This window comes from Hemitrygon akajei, chromosome 27 (genome assembly GCF_048418815.1).
Source record: "Hemitrygon akajei chromosome 27, sHemAka1.3, whole genome shotgun sequence".
Classification (NCBI taxonomy): Eukaryota; Metazoa; Chordata; class Chondrichthyes; order Myliobatiformes; family Dasyatidae; genus Hemitrygon; species Hemitrygon akajei.
The window spans coordinates 46,206,180-46,222,332 of record NC_133150.1 but is presented as its reverse complement, the minus strand read 5'-3'; the positions used below and the strand labels follow the sequence as shown (position 1 = coordinate 46,222,332).

Sequence of the window (16,153 nt, the reverse complement as noted above, 5' to 3'; positions counted from 1 at the left end):
ATCTCCATTTAGTATGGGAACAGCAGAGCATCAGATCGGACGTCCCTACAAAGGACTGTGAGAACGGCTGAGAGGGTCATAGGGGTCTCCCTACCGTCCATCAGGAGCACTGCGTACGCAGGGCCCTTAATATTATCAAGGATGCCACTCAGCCATCCAGAATTCTCTTTGACTTTCTACCATCAGGCAGGAGATCCTGCTTAAATACAGGAACGGTCAGGATGGGAAACAGTTTCTTCCCTCAAGCCATTAGGCTTCTGAACTAACACGAGGAAATCTGCAGATGCTGGAAGTTCGAACAACACACACAAAATGCTTCTGAACTTCCTGCTGCATCGTGTTTGAAGTATTACAATTGGTTCTGTATTTTACAATGTTTAATTTACGCATTTTACTTTGTTTATCTTTGTGGAAATCATTTGTAGATACGTATGATTCTTACCTTCCTAAGTTATTGTGTGTTATATGTTTGTTATGTGTCGTACTGTGCTGGTCTGGGGAAACGTGTTCTCGTTTGGCAGTGTACATGTATAAAAGTTAAATGACAATAAACTTGTCTTGACTTGACCTGAAAGCTCTGTTAACACATTCCTTCTTGGTTATTTTCCCAGAGGACCTAATGGCGGATGACAGGAGGATTAAAGTTAGGAGACCGTCGTCGACCCTGAAAAGAATCAAAGTTCCAGTTCCTCTGAGCAGTGTCAGTTCCGTCAACTATTTTATTGTTTTCCAATCTGCATAGAGAGACGGGTGCAAGAAAAACAGAGAGTGAACACTGTAATTTATGTTAATGAGACAAGGCATTAGAGGACTGGAAAGAGTGAATTATTGATCTGCAACAGAGCGTTTCTCAATGCATTACACTGAATCTCAGGGGCATCAGGGAAGGAGAAATTCTGCGCGAGGCAGTAGCAGCCGCGCCTGGTTTGATTAAATTATTGGACCCCGGAGAAATTTAATTCAGTGGACCTGACAGAAAGAGCGAGAGACAGCAAAGTTATGGCCCCTCATAATAACAGGCAGATGTGCACATGCTTCCATCATCAGACCCAGGGGAATGCTTTGATGCAGCATTGTGGAAAGAGAAACAGCGATAAAGGAGAAACATTAACTCCGTCTCTTTCTGCACAGATGCCACCTGACCTGCTGAATATTTATAAACCTCTATGCTTTTATTTTCAATTTCAGTCATCTACACTTTTAAATATTTCCATCTACGGTTGGGGTTTCAATAACAAGAGGGCACAGGTTCAAAGGAGGTCTAAATGAGGTTTGAAAGGGAACATTTTGCACAGAGAATGGTTGATATCTGCAATGTGTTGCCAGAGGAAGCGGTGGGAGTCAGATACAACCACATTCAAGAAATGCTGGCATTCTGTGGCCACTTAATTTTGTTACGAACCCCGTAACTGGGTCACTTACCAGCAAAGATAGAGAGGTCCGTTGAAGTCTGATGGTACTATTTTTAACAGTATTTATTGGTAAAAATACACAAAAATAATATCAATGCAAACATACAGATAATATACATTGTCAATACTAACTCTAAGAGTGCGGGTATAATAATAAACAATAAGAAATAAGCTCTATCGTTGTCTAGGGGATAATGTATTGTCCGATGGAAATATAAAAGTCACTCAAGTTCATTCAGGCTGCAGTCTTTGGTTGGAGTCAAAAGACAGATTTTTAGAACTTGCCAGCTTTTCCTTTTTATGATGTCGATCCTTCCAGAGTTCTGTGGGTGTTGGTTTCTCCTTTTAGCTAAAGCCGTTCTTCCGTGGTAAGGCCCCAATCCCAGCAACGGGAAAGGACGCACGTGGGCTCTCCACCGGCTGTCGCTATTATGCTGTCACGGGATTTCTAGCATTTCTCCTGGTGCGTCTAAAGGGGTTGTTCCCCAGACCCTCTTTTATCCTTACTCACGGGGTCTCAGATGTCAATCAGGTTGGGATGATGCAATCCCTCAACCAGCCCACTCTGGTCATTCCCTGAGGGTTTCAATGAATAGTACAGTACTCAATACACAATTCCGTCTCCAAGAGACAATGGCCGGTATCTGTGGCTTTGTCTCGCTGAGGGCAGGACACACATTCCAAACCCTTGAGGATTCTCTCTCATTTCCTGGGTCCCCAGACCTGAATTAATAGCGATCTTGCGATTCTCAAAAAGGAGGGGGCTACTTTGTACCCTTCGGCTCCTCAGAGTTGTGGCACGTTCGTAACAATTTATAATGCAAATATCTAATCAACCAATCATGTGGAGACAACTCTATGCATAAAAGCATGCAGACATGGTCAAGAGGTTCAGTTGTTGTTCAGACCAAACATCGGAAAGGGGGAGAAATGTGATCGAAGTGACTTTGACTGTTGAATGATTATTGGTGCCAGATGGGGTGGTCTGAGTATCTCAGAAACTGCTGATCTCCTGGGATTCTCATGCACAACAGTCCCTAGAGTTTACAGAGAATGGTGCGGAAAACAAAGAAAAACATCCAGTGAGTGGCTGTTCAGTGGGTGAAAACGTCTTGTTAATGAGAGAGGTCGGAGGAGAATGGCCAGACTGGCTCAAGCTGACAGGAACTCAAATAACCACGTATTACAACAGCTGTGTGCAGAAAAACATCTCTAAACACACAACACGTTGAACCTGGAAGCGGATGGCTACAGCAGCAGAAGACCATAAACATACACTCAGTGGCCACTTTATTAAGTACTGGAAGTATGGGGGGGGGGGGGGGGTCATCATAAAGTGGCCTTTGAGTGTAGATAGACTCTTAATTGGAAAGATTGAATCTAATGGGATCAGTGTAGATGGACAAAAATAACAGCATGAACAAGGAAGGCAGAGTGGCCTGCGTCTCTGCTTCACAGACTCATCACCGAAAAGGGATTTCAAACACTTTGAGGAAAGCAGATGGACAGTCCGTGAGGAAGGCGTGCAGTAGACATCTCTTTCTTCAGTGTAAGAGTAGGGATGTCGGTAAGAACTGGACAGCTCAGTGTGTGGGATTTAATAGGCATATCAAAGTGAAGAGAACGGAGGGATATGGACTTGGTGCAAAGTTTAATGAGCTGTCATTAGCTTAATGTGTTCAGCACAACATCATGGGTGAAAGGGTCTGTTCCTGCGCTGTGTTCTACGACATTAGGCATAATTTCTCTTGAATAATTGCTGTTGGAGTTGCAGAGCACTACAATACAGAACAAGGCCCATCAGCTCGTTTGATCCACGCTGAACCATTATTCTGCCTAGCCCTACCGTGCCACATCTGCCCCGTGACCCTCCGTAACACCCCCACAAGTAGAGTCATGGAGAACTACACTACACAAAATGGCCCATCGGCCCATCTAGTCTGTCGCAGCACTTTACACCGCTGGCATTAAGCATGAAGATCCTCCACAGCTGTCTGTTCATATCATCGCACTCAGATGTAGAAGGATTATTCATTGCTCCTTCCAAACCAACTTTGTTTGACCAGTCAGGGTTGCTAGCCCTGAGCTGAACCCCCGAACCTGGAGGACCAATGGACCACTCTTAGTCTGACCTCTACCCTTTGAACTGTTTGGCACAGGTGACCCTACCAAGAACCGAAGCACAAAGCCCTGACTGCAGCCAGCATAGCTCTCCAGGTCATTGAGGCACACAAGCATCAAAAGCAGGACCAGGTTGTGGTCCTTGGCAGGTAGGATTAAAGAGAATCCCAAGGCATCCTATATGTACCATGTCAGGATTAAGAGCGAGAATGATGGGGGTAACAGTTGCTTGGATGTAAATGATGTGGGTTAGGTCCATAATGACACTTTATGTCGGTATCTACCAACGAGACGGACATGGAGGATAGGGAGATCAGTACTGAGAGTATCAAGTAGGGCAGTGCGGTAGTGTAGCAGTTAGTGCAACAGTCTTGCAATGCTAGCGATGCAGGTTCAATTCCCGCCACTGTCTGTAGGGGGTTTGTACGTTCTCCCCGTGACCGCGTGCGTTTTCTGCTGATGTTCCAGTTTCCTTCCCCCATCCCAAAGATGCCCGGATTAGAAGGTCTGTCGGTCACATGACGGTTGGAAGGGCCTGTTACGGAGTTGTATCTCCAAATAACTAAAAGGATAAATAAAAGGTTTTTAAGAGTATTTGGTGACAAGCTGAATCTCCTTAATTTCATGAGTAATGAAGCAGCCACTCTGTTATCTTTAGATTAATTAGTGTTATTAGCTTTTATTGCACCATGAGTAAGGTTCTTGAGGAGGCATTCCAGCTCAGTGAAGATTATTATGATTCACAATCTGTCTGCTCTTTTACCTGGACCATGTTAACACTGCTGAGTGGCAGGCAGCTTCATGCACCATGTAAACACCACGTAAACACCATGTAAACTCCATGTAAACACCATGTAAACTCCATGTAAACTCCATGTAAACACCACGTAAACTCCATGTAAACACGATGTAAACTCCATTTAAACACCATGTAAACACCATGTAAACTCCATGTAAACACCATGTAAACTCCATGTAAACACCATGTAAACACCATGTAAACTCCATGTAAGCACCACGTAAACTCCATGCAAACACCACGTAAACTCCAACTAAGATCCATGTAAATGCCATGTAAACTCCATGTAAACTCCATGTAAACACCACATAAACTCCATGTAAACTCCACGTAAACTCCATGTAAACTGCATGTAAACTCCATATAAACACCACGTAAACTCCACGTAAATGCCATGTAAACTCCATGTAAGCTCCATGTAAACCATGTAAACTCCATGTAAACACCACATAAACTCCATGTAAACATCACGTAAACCATCTAAGATCCATGTAAATGCCATGTAAACTCCATGTAAGATCCATGTAACATCCATGTAAATGCCATGTAAACTCCATGCAAACACCACGTAAACTCCATGTAAACACAATGTAAACACCACTTAAACTCCATGTAAACACATAAACTCCATGTAACCACGTAAACTCCAACTAAGATCCATGTAAATGCCATGTAAACTCCATGTAAACTCCATGTAAACACCACATAAACTCCATGTAAACTCCACGTAAACTCCATGTAAACTCCATGTAAACTCCATATAAACACCACGTAAACTCCACGTAAATGCCATGTAAACTCCATGTAAGCTCCATGTAAACCATGTAAACTCCATGTAAACACCACATAAACTCCATGTAAACATCACGTAAACCATCTAAGATCCATGTAAATGCCATGTAAACTCCATGTAAGATCCATGTAACATCCATGTAAATGCCATGTAAACTCCATGTAAACACCACGTAAACTCCATGTAAACACCACATAAACTCCATGTAAACATCACGTAAACCATCTAAGATCCATGTAAATGCCATGTAAACTCCATGTAAGATCCATGTAACATCCATGTAAATGCCATGTAAACTCCATGCAAACACCACGTAAACTCCATGTAAACACAATGTAAACACCACTTAAACTCCATGTAAACACATAAACTCCATGTAACCACGTAAACTCCAACTAAGATCCATGTAAATGCCATGTAAACTCCATGTAAACTCCATGTAAACACCACATAAACTCCATGTAAACTCCACGTAAACTCCATGTAAACTCCATGTAAACTCCATATAAACACCACGTAAACTCCACGTAAATGCCATGTAAACTCCATGTAAGCTCCATGTAAACCATGTAAACTCCATGTAAACACCACATAAACTCCATGTAAACATCACGTAAACCATCTAAGATCCATGTAAATGCCATGTAAACTCCATGTAAGATCCATGTAACATCCATGTAAATGCCATGTAAACTCCATGTAAACACCACGTAAACTCCATGTAAACACCATGTAAACTCCATCTAAGATCCATGTAAATGCCGTGTAAACTCCATGTAAACTCATGTAAACTCCATGTAAACACCACGTAAACTCCATGTAAACTCCACGTAAACTCCATGTAAACCATGTAAACACCACGTAAATTCCATGTAAACTCCATGTAAATGCCATGTAAACTCCATATAAACACCACGTAAACTCCACGTAAATGCCATGTAAACTCCATGTAAACACCACTTAAACTCCATGTAAACTCCATGTAAACACGTAAACTCCATGTAAACACCACGTAAACTCCATCTAAGATCCATGTAAATGCCATGTAAACTCCATGTAAACTCATGTAAACTCCATGTAAACTCCACGTAAACTCCATGTAAACTCCATGTAAACTCCACGTAAACTCCATGTAAACTCCACGTAAACTCCATGTAAACCATGTAAACACCATGTAAATTCCATGTAAACTCCATGTAAATGCCATGTAAACTCCATATAAACACCACGTAAACTCCACGTAAATGCCATGTAAACTCCATGTAAGCTCCATGTAAACCATGTAAACTCCATGTAAACACCACATAAACTCCATGTAAACATCACGTAAACCATCTAAGATCCATGAAAATGCCATGTAAACTCCATGTAAGATCCATGTAAATGCCATGTAAACTCCATGTAAACTCCATGTAACATCCATGTAAATGCCATGTAAACTCCATGTAAACACCATGTAAACTCCATGTAAGATCCGTGTAAATGCCATGTAAACTCCATGTAAGATCCATGTAAATGCCATGTAAACTCCATGTAAGCTCCATGTAAACCATGTAAACACCATGTAAACTCCACGTAAATGCCATGTAAACTCCATGTAAGCTCCATGTAAACCATGTAAACTCCATGTAAACACCACATAAACTCCATGTAAACATCACGTAAACCATCTAAGATCCATGAAAATGCCATGTAAACTCCATGTAAGATCCATGTAAATGCCATGTAAACTCCATGTAAACTCCATGTAACATCCATGTAAATGCCATGTAAACTCCATGTAAACACCATGTAAACTCCATGTAAGATCCATGTAAATGCCATGTAAACTCCATGTAAGATCCATGTAAATGCCATGTAAACTCCATGTAAGCTCCATGTAAACCATGTAAACACCATGTAAACTCCACGTAAATGCCATGTAAACTCCATGTAAGCTCCATGTAAACCATGTAAACTCCATGTAAACACCACATAAACTCCATGTAAACATCACGTAAACCATCTAAGATCCATGTAAATGCCATGTAAACTCCATGTAAGATCCATGTAAATGCCATGTAAACTCCATGTAAACTCCATGTAACATCCATGTAAATGCCATGTAAACTTCATGTAAGCACCACGTAAACTCCATGTAAACTCCATGTAAACCATGTAAACTCCATGTAAACACCACATAAACTCCATGTAAACATCACGTACACCATCTAAGATCCATGTAAATGCCATGTAAACTCCATGTAAACACCACGTAAACTCCATGTAAACTCTATGTAAACACCACTTAAACTCCATGTAAACACCACTTAAACTCCATGTAAACACCACTTAAACTCCATGTAAACACGTAAACTCCATGTAAACTCCATGTAAACACCACGTAAACTCCATCTAAGATCCATGTAAATGTCATGTAAACTCCACGTAAACTCCATGTAAACTCCATTTAAACTCCACGTAAACTCCATGTAAACTCCATGTAAACACCATGTAAACACTGCTGAGTGGCAGCCAGCTTCGTACATCATTTGGCTATCCAGCAAATCATTGATGGTTTCTCTCCCCCACAGGTCCTGTGTTCCATCTTTTTGAGTGCTTTGCCTCGTCTGCTCATCACCTTTCAACTTCTCACACCATTTGCACTCCCCACACACCCCCAGCTACCGATCTTCCTTCCTCTTCCCACCTAGATCAACCTATCACCCACCACCCATAACGTCTTCCTCCTCTCCCCACCCTTTTTTTTTCTGGCTTCGGCCCTCTTGCTTCCCAGTCCAGGTGAAGGGTCTAGATCTGAAACACCAACTGTCCATTTCCCTCCACAGATGCTGCCCGACCTGCTAATTTGCTTCAGCTCTTTGGATATTGTACCAGAATTGCAGCATCTGCAACCTCGTGTGTGTCCTGGACTGTGTCTTTGAGTGCTTTGTTGACCTGCTTAGTGTTTCCAGTATTTTTCATTTTTGCTTCACACAGTCCATCCCTGGTAAAGGCTTCCCAACCACTGAGCACATCTACATGAACCACTGTCGCAGGAAAGCATCGTCCACCACCAGGGACCCCCACCACCCAGGACCTGCTCTCTTCTCACTGCTACCATCAGGAAGAAAGTACAGGAGGCTCAGGACTCACAACACCAGGTTCAGGAACAGTTATTACCCCTCAACCATCAGGCTCCTGAACCAAAGGGTATAACTTCATTCAACTTCAGCTGCCCCATCATTGAATTGTTTTCACAACCAATGGACTCACTTACAGGGACTCTTCATCTCATGTTCTCGATACTTACTGCTTTATTTATTTATTATTAGTATTATTTCTTCTTGTATTTGCAACAGTTTTTTGTCTTCTACACTCTGGTTGAAAGCCAAAGTTGGGTGTTTTTTCATTGATTCTGTTATGGTTCCTATTTTATAGATTTATTGAGTATACCCACAAGAAAATGAATCTCAGTGTTGTATATGGTGACATATATGTACTTTAATAATTAAACTTGTGCTGTACTTTGAACTTTGATGCTCTATATTCAAAAAGGTAACTTTTCGATCAGTGTTTCACCCTATCAAAACTCACTGAGAAGAATTTGCTCCAAGTGCAGAAACAGATATCTGTAGCCCTCCCAGTAATAAAGCAATGATCAGCTGATAGATTCTATACCGTACATTTCTTCAAGACGAAGGGGTAGAAGAAATTATGACTGCAGCTCCACTTTCTTAGGAGCTCAAGGAAATTTGGTGTTTCGTTGAAGACTCTGTCAAAGTTCTACAGACGCTGTGTGGAAAGCATTCTGACAGATTGCATCATGACCTTGTATGGAAACTCCAGTGCATTTAAATGCAAGAGGCTACTGTGATGGACTCAGCCAGTTCTATCATGGATTCAGCTCACCCCGCCATCGAGGACATCGACAAGGGGTAAACACAAAAGATTCTGTAGATGCTGGAAATAAACAGTAACAATCACAAAATGCTGGAAGAACTCAGCAGGTCAGGCACCATCTATAAACAGCTGATGTTTCAGCCGAGACCCTTCATCAAGACTTCCATGGATACAGCCCTACTGAGTTCCTCCAGCATTTTGTGGGTGTTGATCTACAAGAGCTGATGCCTCAGGAAGATGACATCCATCACCAGGAACTGCTATCACTCAGGCCATGCCCTCTGCTCGATTCTGCCTTTAGGCAGGAGGTACAGGAGCCTTAAGACCCACACCTCAGGGTCCAATAACAGCTTCTTCCCCACTGCCATCAGGTTCTGAAGATCCCTAGTTCCATGTTGCACTGCATTTCCCCCAACTCGGACTAATGATGCTATGTTTTATTTTGTTTATTCTGTTGTGTAAATGATGCATAATTTATGTTAACTTAGGTTTCTGTTATGTTTGTCATGTCTGTAATGCACCAAGCAGATGCTGCAAATACGACATTTATACTAGGGGTTCGATAGGGTTGAATTTGACCTTGGAAATTCCTTTGTGGATGAAGATCAGGAGACCTGGGAGAGCCTCCTCTTCACCGCAGTGGTTGTGAAACATTCACCCTACAGTCCGAGGCTGCTGGTTCACTCCCAGCGGTGTAGTTCCAGGCTGAGATCAGCCGGGATTATGCACTCAGTTTTCATTCTGCAACTGTCTTTTTTCCTGTGCACAGAACCAGGAACTTGTCAGGAAGAGACATTAACGAGAAAACTGTGTGGGTGTTAATCTTGGTTATATAACACAGCACCACTAGATCACAACAGTCAAATCAGTTTGTCCAGGAGCTACTTTGACTGAAATGAAAAGAGCACCAGAAATAACTTCACTGAGGGAAAAGGGAAGATCTAGGGGCTGATTTTACTATGTGAGGGGTGTAGCAGGGTTGGAACCATGGTTTCACAATGGGAAACAGTTTACCAAGGTTGGGACCAGGGTTTGCCAATGGGGAGCAGTGTACCAGAGCTGGGCCCATTGTGTGACAATGGGGAGTGAGTACCAGGGTTTGCCAATTAATCTCTGGGTTGTATACAAATAAATTTACTTTGAACTTTGAGATAAATAAAGCACAACCACATCTTTGGGATGAGGGAGGGAATGAGGCACCCAGAGGAAACCCACGAGGAGGACATACAAACTCCTTACAGACAGCAGCGGGAATTGAACCTGGGTTGCTGGCGCTGTAAAGCATTATACTAATGCTGTGCTAACCCCGAGGGCCAGATTTCCTGGGAATATTTCCCTTTTGGTGATGGAAATAAGGTATTTTGTAAACACAAGATGCTGGAGATCCAGAACAACATACCCAAAATCCTGGAGGTACTCAGCAGGTCGGGCAGCATCTGTGGAGGGAAGTAAACAGTCGATATTTTGGGCTGAGACCCTTTATCAGGATCTGATGAAGGGTCTTGGCCCAAAACATTCAATGTTCAAAGTAAATTTATTATCGAAGTACATATATGTCACCCTATACTACTCTGAGATCCAGTTTCTTGTGGAGGTTCACAGTAAATATAAAGGATCAATGAAAGATTTCATACAAACAGAGACGGTCAAACAACCAGTATGCAGAAGACGACAATTATGCAAATACAAAATAAAAAGTAAAAGCAAAGTAATAACAATAGTACTGAATATGTAATAAATATTGAGGAGTTGTAGAGTCCATGAAAATGAGTCTGGAGTTTGTGGAATCAGTTCAGAGTCGAGGTGAAATGAAGTTATCCAGGAGCCTAATGGTTGAGAGGTAATAACTGTCCCTGAACCATGTCAATTGTTTATTCCCTTCCATAGATGCTGCCTGACCTGCTGAGTTCCTCCAGGACTTTGTCTGTGTTTCTCAGTATTTTGTGATGCTGCAGGTTTATCCGTTCGTTCAATATTACAGCTGTTGGTAATCCTGTTGGGATCTATTTATCAGGGCACATCCCAGGAAAGCAAAGCCACAGTTAGATTAGTTACACAGAGTTGGTTAAGCCCTGGCAGGAGCGATTTCCATATGTTCTTTGCAGATTGTCTTCATACCCCTTAATAAAATATGACAGTATGCAATACTATATTTTAAATTCTGGAACTGCAGAAATAGTTTCCATAGCTGCTGTGTAGAACACGATGAATTATCACCCTCAAGGAGCAGAAATTTATTTCCTGAATATAAATAGAACAGAGTTCTTGAGTTGGAATTGAACAGCAGAATTAGTTCTGGTGTGAGGTATTTGGTGTTGCAGGGGTATATCTACGCCATCTAGTCTTGGGTCCCCTACCCTGCAGGTCACCCTTGGGCAAGGTGTAGAACCCGCTTAGCCCCCCGATCAGGGTCACATGAAGCCATGGAAGATGGTTGGATGAGCAGCTGGTGCACATCACAAGTCCTGGTTATGCGACCCCTGACTCCAGGCAGACAATCTCTGAAAAGTATCAATAATGGCTGGGGGTCACCCGTCTTGTAAAGACACTGCCCAGAAGAAGGCGATGGCAAACCACTTCCGTAGAAAAATTTGCCAAGAACAATCAGAGCCATGGAAAGCCCATGATCACGCATGTCATACGACATGGCACATAACGAACGAAAGAACCCTGTGGCAAAGGTTGTTACTATTCACTCTATCTATGTTCTTTACGGTTTGATACATCTTTATATGTTCATCCCTCAGCCACCTACACTCTAGACAGAACAGCTCCAACGATGCAACCCCCCCCCCCCCCACCTTAGAACACAAGCTGCCACGGGTCCAGTATCATCCTCGTGAATATTTCCGTTATCCTTTCCAATACTCCCAAAGTAAGAAACTCCAAGTGAACTTATCAGCAAAGACAGTATAAGCTACTATTCCTTGATATTCATCTTTGTGCAGGCAGTTACAGGAAAATTAAGAAATACAACAGAATTTTGAAAATCTATACATGAACAAAGACTGATAAATGAACAATGTGAAAAAGAAGACAAATTGTGCAAATAAATAAAGAAATAATACTGAGAACATGAGTTGTAGAGTCCTTGGTTGTGGAGTCAGTTCAGGGTTGAGGTGGGAGAAGTCATCCACACTGGGTTCAGGAGCCTGATGGTCGAGGGGTAACGTGGTCTCACCAGTCATGTCTACAACTGCGTCATGTCCCAGCTTCTGCACTCTGTCTGACCGACGAATTCAAGTGTGGCACGCATACACCTTCTTCATCATCCTGTCTACACGTCTCCACTTTCAGGGAACTATCCACCTCTACCCTGAAGACCAGAGGACATTGGAGCAGAATCAGGCCATTCGGCCCATCGAGCCTGCTCCGCCATTCCATCATGACCGATCCATTTTCCTTTCATCCCCAATCTCCTGCCTTCTCCCTGCAACATTTCAAGCCCACATTTATCAAGAATCTATCAACCTCTGCCTTAAATACACTTGACCTCCACAGCCTCCCCTGGCAACGAATTCCACAGATTCACCACATCCTCTGTTCTGAGGTTCTGCCCTCTAGTCCTAGATTCACCCACTATAGGAACCATCCTCTCCACATCCACTCTATTGAGACCTTTCAACATTCAATACGGTTTCAATGAGATCCCCCCTCATTCTTCTAATGGCACAGAGCCATCAAACACTCTTACCCGTAGGTCTCTATGTTCCACATCACTCTCCAGGGCCCTCCCATTTACTGTGTCAGTCCTACCCTGGTCTAGTTTACTGAGATGCAACACCCTGCTTGTGGGTTTAAACTCCATCTGCCGTTCCTTGGCCCTCTTTCTCAGTTCATCTGGAAGCTGCTGTTGAAATGTGTAAAGGATTGGGACATGCCCAGAAAAGAGAAAAAAAAACCTCAAATAATTTCACTCTTATGGCTGAATTAGCCAGGAAGGGTGTCACGTAAAGTATAGAGGGGATATCTGAGGCAAGTTTTTACACAGAACGTGGTGGGTGCGTGGAATACCCTGCCAGGGGTACTGGTAGAGGCAGGTACATTAGAAACATTTAAGAGACTCTGAGATGGGCAATGGATGAAAGAAAAATGGAGGGCTATGTGGAAGGGAAATGTTAGATTGATCTCAGAGTAGATTAAAAGTTGGCACAACTTTTCCCCTTATGTTCTATGTTCCATTTTCTAAGACTGGGGCATACCCAGCGGAGAAAAATGCCCAACCAATTACAGTCATGGCTGAAATGGCCATTCTTAATACAGACAGGAGAAGTGTGTTGGAGAATTCAGTATTGAGTGTGGAAGGTTGCAATGTCTGTATGTTTGGTCCACATATGAGTCACGTCTATCATTTTCTACAGATGCTGTTTTGTTCAATACAATCTCCTGTGGGTGTTAATTTGAGCTCCGGTGTAGAGCCTGCATTGAAGAGGCTGGTGAAAGATCTGTCCCTCTGTAATAGGCAGACCTTCAGGGTGAGTGAGGACAATGTGGTTCCACTACAGGTTGAGTGAACTCGGCCTTTTCTCCTTGGAGCAACGGAGGATGAGAGGTGACCTGATAAAGGTGCCTAAGATGATGAGAAGCATTGATTGTGTGGATAGTCAGAGGCTTTTTCCCAGGGCTGAAATGGCTAACACGAGAAGGGCACAGTTTTAAGGTGCTTGGAAGTCGGTACAGAGGAGATGTCATGGGGTAAGTTTTTTACGCAGTGAGTGGTGAGTGCATGGAATGGGCTGCTGGCAACAGTGATGGAGGCAGATACGACAGGGTCTTTTAAGAGACTCTTGGACAGGCATATAGAGCTCAGAAAAATAGAGGGCTGTGGATAACCCTAGGTAATTTCTCAGGTAAGGACATGCTCAGCACAGTTTGTGGGCCGAAGGGCCTGTATTGTATTGTAGGTTTTCTATCTATCTATTCAGTTCTGTGGGTTCTCTCTACTTCCCCCTCCCACAGGGCAGACGATACAAAAGCCTGAAAGCATAATCCACCAGCCTCAAGGACCGCTGTTATGAGACTATTGAGAGGTCTTAACCTCTCCATCTACCTTGTTATGCATTCTAACTGGTGGCATCACCATCTAATATGGTGGTGGGGGGGGGGGGTGTGGGGGGTAAGGGGTGCCATCACCACCCCTGCACAGGATTGAAAGAAGCTGAGAGACTTGTAAACCTCACTAGCTTCTGTAGTGCCCAGGACATCTTTAAGAAGTGATGTCTCAAAAAGGTGGGGTACATCATTAAGGATCCCCCCCCCCCCATCACCCAGGTGATGCCTTGTTCTCATTGCTACCATCAGGAAGGAGGTACAGAAGCCCAAAGAACACACTCAACAATTCAAGAACGGATTCTTCCCCTCTGCCATCCGATTTCTGAATGGACATTGAACACCACCTCACACAAAATGTTGCAGGAACTCAGCAGGCCAGGCAGCATCCATGGAAAAGAGAACAGTTGATGTTTTGGGCCGAGACCCTTCAGCAGGACTGGGTGTGTTGCTTGGATTTCTAACTTCTGTAGATTTTCTCTTGTTCGTGAACACTACCTCACTACTTCCTTATTTCTATTTTTGCCCTACTTATTTAATTTAACTATGGTATATAGTTTTATTTACTGCAATTCACAGTTTTTTTTCTATCATTATGTATTACATTGTACTGCTGCTGCAAAGACAACAAATTTCATGACATGTGGCAGTGATATTAAACCTGATTCTGATTCTGACCATGAATTCTATTGACTCTCCTTGCCCTGCACTTTCTCTGTAGCTGTTATACTTTATTCTGCACTCTGTTACTGCGTTACCTTGCTCTACCTCCATGAACTGTGTAATGAACAAGACAAGTTTTTCCCTCGACCCGAATACATGTGACAATAAACAACCGATCTTCAATTCCAATTCCAGCATGGAATATATCAGTATAACCAACAGCTGAGGTGAGTTTCACAGAGGCATTTAAGGAGAGGCTAAACAAATGAATGAGGGATAAAGGGAATAGATAAATAGGAAAGAATGGAAGACGTTTGAATGGAGCATAAAGGTTAGCATGGAGTGGTTAGGCCAAATTGCCTTATTCTGTGGTGTCTATCCAATGTAAGTTTATCCAAATGTATGTCTCCATATCCTTTTCATATTAAGGTGACTAGAAATAAAATGGTCTCTGTTTGGTATTCTTGGTTCAAGGTTCAAAGTAAATTTATCATCAAAGTATGTACTGTACGTGTCAACAAATTGTGTACTACCCTAAGCTTCATTTTCTTGCAGGCATTCACCATAGAACAAAGAAATGCAATAAATGAAAAAACTACTCACAAGCAAAGACAGGTGACCAGCCAATGTGCAAAAGAAACAAATTGTGCAAGTACAAGAAAAATCTAATAATGATAATAATATAAATAAGTAACATCAAGAACATAAGCTGCAGATGTTGTGTATTTACTATCAATATTTGAGTAGTATTGTAAGTATTGAGTAAATTGTAAATACGTTGTTTAATTAAACATTCTTTGTTGTTTAAATAAATCATTATCAGTTATATGTAAAAGTATGTGAATGGCACACCTCATAATGCCACCACATTATATGTGTGTGCCTCATAAAAAATAAAAATGACCTTTATATGCATCTCTCAGGCTTTTCTATCAATTACTTTGATGTTCTGGAGTTTCAAAATGTAACAGTGTTGATGGCTTGTTTAAATAAACCTGAGATGACCACCTACCTGTTGCAATGTTGCAAGATATTTGAGTTTAAAAAAAGCACAACACGCATATCTTTGAGAAGGGACAGAAAAGATCAAGCTTAAAAAAAGGGAACAAAATAGAGGAATTCACGGGTTTATAAACAATGAGTACTGGATGATAATAATCATAAATAAAGTTGAAATGACCAACTACATCGGAATGATAGATGCATTTGATTGCACAAGGGATAACTGGCTGATGTATTCTGAGCAAATTGAGCAGTATTTTAAAACAAGTGGAATAGCTGATGAGAAATGAGTGCCAGGTTCGCTGAGAGCAATTGGTGGAAGAGTATGTAGTTTGCTTAGCAGCTTGACTGCTTCAACCAAACCAGCTGAAACTAACTTTTCTGATGTCATGAACATAATGCAGTAACATTTAGAACCAAAAACATTGTTGA

At 42.2% G+C, this 16,153-nt stretch overlaps 1 long non-coding RNA gene across 1 annotated transcript; it reads left to right on the top strand.

Moving 5' to 3' along the window:
• The first annotated feature begins 610 nt into the window (after positions 1 to 610).
• On the top strand, positions 611 to 15,684 carry LOC140717047 (uncharacterized). The gene is made up of 3 exons (XR_012096428.1): positions 611 to 700; positions 3,572 to 3,682; positions 15,275 to 15,684. It is a non-coding gene; the product is annotated as an uncharacterized lncRNA (long non-coding RNA).
• The last annotated feature ends 469 nt before the right edge of the window (positions 15,685 to 16,153 follow it).